Consider the following 4,701-nt stretch of genomic DNA (forward strand, 5'->3'; position numbering starts at 1 on the left):
TCTCTCTCTCTCTCTCTCTCTCTCTCTCTCTCTCTCTCTCTCTCTCTCTCTCTCTCTCTCTCTCTCTCTCTCTCTCTCTCTCTTCCTTCAGTCAGTCGTCTCTTATCATTCACTCCTTTCTTTTGAACACACCCCTGCTGGGAAGGAGGGAACTGTCCCAATTGTGCCCAACCCCTCTCTCACTCTCTCTTTCCATCTTTCGCTCCCTCCATTATGGTCTATATCTTTTTTTTTAAAGAATAAGACAGCTGCTGAATGTGACCCTCTCTTAGGATTCATTTGCTTAATGACTGTTGAAATCTCATGTTGGTTTTCTCTCTTTTCATCTCTCACCCTAACTGTCTTGTTTATGCACAACCACAAACACACACACACTCCAATTAAATATAGCAGCATCAGAATTAATGGTGGCTAAATCAGGTCACATAAACAATTAAAAAAAGATCAAAAGAATAATTCTCCCCTTGCAGACTTATAACACACACACACACACACACACACACACACACACACACACACACACACACACACACACACACACACACACACACACACACACACACACACACACACACACACACCTTTGGTTCCCTATCTTTGTGGGGACTCTCCATAGACATAGTGTTTTTTATACTGCATAAACATCTTCTAACCCCTCACACTATCCCTGCAACTAAACATATACATCACACAAATCTGCATTTTTACATTAAAAAATATATATAATTCTGTATTGTTAATAAGTTTGTTTCCTCACTGTGCATTCAGATTTGAAGTACACCCCCCCCCCCCCGACACACACACACACACACACACACACACACACACACACACACACACACACACACACACACACACACACACACACACACACACACACAGCTCTGAGGGATCACTTTTTTTTCTTTTTTTTTTACTGTAGCCTGTATCACTGAGATCATCCGAAAAGCAACTGTGTGGATTTGACGCCCTCTAGCGACTTAATACACCCCCTCATCACAACAAGTGAAATTCAAGTCAGATGAAACAGACGTTGTGTCTTTTCTTCCTAGTGTGACATGTATTCAAATGAAACAGCTTCTTGTACAAGAAAAAAAATCTAGGTTGGGACTTGGTTTTGTCCATAAGGAATTGATTGAATCATCCGATTGTTGTTTTATTTGCTATAGGCCTAGTTTTCCGTCACGTGTGGGCAAAACACCCAGAACTGCCGCACAAGCCTTTCAATAAAATAAAAAAGTGAACAATATGCACATTTTGGGCACCTGTGATATACAGCACCTGCTGCAGTATTTTAATCACTAAAAACAACAGGACGTTTTTAAAACGCTTAACGTGGAAAATAGGTGAGTTGCATCAATAAGGATTAAAGTAAGCTAAATTTAAGGCTAATCAAGGATTTGCTAATATGGACTTTATTTGAAATTGATTTGTGTTGAACCACTTAATTTTTTAACACAGATTTATGCAGAAAGACTGATCGGGAACGACACATTCATGGGTAAAGAATCCTTTAAAGTAAAGTACCTTAGTGTATACAACAGTGATATTAAAATATTAAATTCAGTTTACACATTTTTAATTTTGCAAAGGCAATATGCGAGATGCAACGCTTTTCTTTATTTTTAATTGGAAAAACATAACTAGTGTTGCATTAATATTATGTGTTCATTTACAAAATGTACAACATCAATAATGTCTAGGCTATATTGATTTGGGTTTTTTAATATCAATGTCTTACTACATTAAAACTTACAACAAACCTGGTAAAAATATTTGTTTTGCCCTCAGGTGGGCGCTCTATCTTCCTCATAAAGATGTGTTGCTTTTCTTCCTGAGCGTGCTGATCACCATATTTATTTACCATAGTATCCTCAAGGCATTTCAAAGAATACTGTGGTCTACACCAAAATATCATAGAATAACAATAGCACATTAGTGTTGGGTTGTAGTGTTAGGTTCAGGCAGCATCACAATCTGAATTGAGCAGCATCTATAATTTACAAACCACTAAATACTGGAATATGCAGTAGGCCTATAGCAAAAACAAAAATATAGTTTATAAATTCAATATCAAACGGAGCATAATGCAGTTAAAGTAGAATTATGATGATTGGCCACCAGATGTCGACGTTGTATAAATCTTTTGAGCTGGAAACTGTTAAAAGTTAATCTTCCTGTCGTTGGTTTTAGTTTCGTTATTTAATCCACATAGTCATTTAGAGAGAGAGAGAGAGAGAGAGAGAGAGAGAGAGAGAGAGAGAGAGAGAGAGAGAGAGAGAGAGAGAGAGAGAGGGGATAAATTAACCGCGATATAAGGAAATGGCAGTATAACTAACATCAGTGAATTCAGTTTAGTCCCCAGTACAGTGACCTGCTTTCCTCAGAATGTATTAATTTCCATTCTATTCGTAATCTGTCCCTTTAATGCTGTTTCCTTGCTACCACAAAGCGATATTATTATTTTTGTTTTATAAGGATAATTGTTTTTATTTAAATTATATTAATTTATAAATTATGAATCTTTAATAATATTTTCGTATATTTTTATACTATAATTTTAATTTATAAATTATTTTATTTTAAATTTAGGTCCATGAGAACGCGCAGGGCATTGCGCGCTCCCGTACTGCCAGCCCGGTTTCCATCAGCTGTCCGTTTATTCATCTCTCTCTCTCTCTCTTTCTGTGCTTCCCGCCCACACACGTGCTCACCCCGTGCTCTGATTGGACGAGCAGGAAAGCGATGAGCTCATATTGGTTAAAAATAACTCCACGCACTGAGGCTAAATATAGGCGCATATATAAACCCCGGCGTTTCGCTGAGACTCGCTGCACTTACGCAGTAGTAGCAGTGAAGGTTGGAGCTCTCCGAGAGATAGAGAGCGAGATTGCGAAAGGGCGGCGGCCCTTTTTTTCTCAGTCCACGTCACGGCGCAGTCTTTCACAAGAAAGACAGAAAAATGGCAAGGCGTTCAGTTTTTTAGCCAGCCTAGGTCTGTGTGTTGCTCGCTGGGGGTGGGGGCTGCATGACTATTTCCTTCCTTCCTTCCTCAACAAGTCACGTTTTTTTTCCCTTTCTTCAGTCAAATAAAAGCAGGCTGTGTTATATTGCATAATATCCGAGAATTATCCACTCCACTGTCATTAAACATATTGGTAAAGATGGTTTGAAGAATTTCCTCGGGCAGTTCTGAATCACGGATTATCCAGTGGGTGGCAACTCGAAATAAATCTAGCTCCTCTTCACCCAAGTTTTGAATCAGAAAGCACTTTCAACATTTGGAGTACAGAGGCTTGGTCACCAGAGTAAAAACAGAACATACTGTTCACTGACAAAATGAAAGCAGAATTTCCACCTCCATTGAAACTTTTTTCATTCCAGTCCTGTGAAGTAATTGTTTCGTCACCTAATAAGTTTCATGACCCCATAAGGCTTATTTTACACATAGATCTTATATGGACATATTATAATATGTACCAATCTACATTGTTGCCGTGTAAAAGGTACAGCAGTAAATCTGAAGATCAGATGTATGTTTGGTGAATTCACAGCATAAATATCCACTCCACTTTTTCTGAAATCAAACCTTTCTTGATTTGGAAGCTAAATACTGAGTGTTTAAGGGAACAGACTGTCATTTTCATTCATTAATGTTATTTGAAATATGGCTCTCTTATATTTCTTACATTTAATAACCATAACAATGCACCATAAATGTAGTCCATACAATTTTTTGTGGTAAAGACATACAGCTTTGTGTGAGGAACGAACTAAAACAATTAATCACCAATAATCTATTAATGTGATCAATTCTATGATACTTATTGTTAATCTAGAACTTGACGGATTTAGAATCTATACAAGATCTTTCACATTCTGCCTTAGAAGCCACTGCAACTTCTGGAGCAACTCAGCGTATTGAAATTATGAGAAAATTTAGCACATTATATCTTGAGGAAGTGTTGCAACAGGACAAAGCGAAACTGATACGATACAGTAGGTGTGCGTTATATAACATCCATTGATGACTGTGGTCAAAATATGCTTTTATTAAATGGAAAAAAGTAGTGTTAACATTCTTCAAAATGTCTACACTTCTCAAATGGTAGGTTTGGAATGAGTGTTTTTCTGTTAGTGTCATTAACATTCTGCTAGTTTATAAAGCTTTAGACATGAACTACATACATACACACACACACACACACACACAAACAAAAACACAGGGTTGCTCCTTATAGAACATCTTTTATTACACAAGATTACCAAGTCTAGTTTACAAATACGGCTTCCAGTCCTGAATGTGTGTACATATAAATACACACATGCTCATATGTACAGGTATGTATACATAATCAACTCCCACCCCCCCACCCAGCCACATGCCCTTTTTTGCTTTAAAACAGCTATTTTGTACTTTTGTTCTAAAATCCCAAGCTTGCCCTGATCTAAAATAAAACCTTAAAATTATTCATACATACAGAAACAATCAAGTTCAGCCCTGTTTCATGTTGCAGAAAAAAGCCCAGCATTTGAGGGATGGGCTGAAGTTTTGATTGGCATCTCACAGGATCACTCCTTTCCAATCAGCCCACAAGGTCACATGACAGCATTTGGCAGATGGGCAAGCTTAAATGATACCACAAATTCAGGTAAAGCATCAAAAAAAGTCCCATTTCTCAAAGTTCTCTTAAATACTGA

This window comes from Pseudorasbora parva, chromosome 13, assembly GCF_024679245.1.
Source record: "Pseudorasbora parva isolate DD20220531a chromosome 13, ASM2467924v1, whole genome shotgun sequence".
NCBI classification, from domain to species: domain Eukaryota; kingdom Metazoa; phylum Chordata; class Actinopteri; order Cypriniformes; family Gobionidae; genus Pseudorasbora; species Pseudorasbora parva.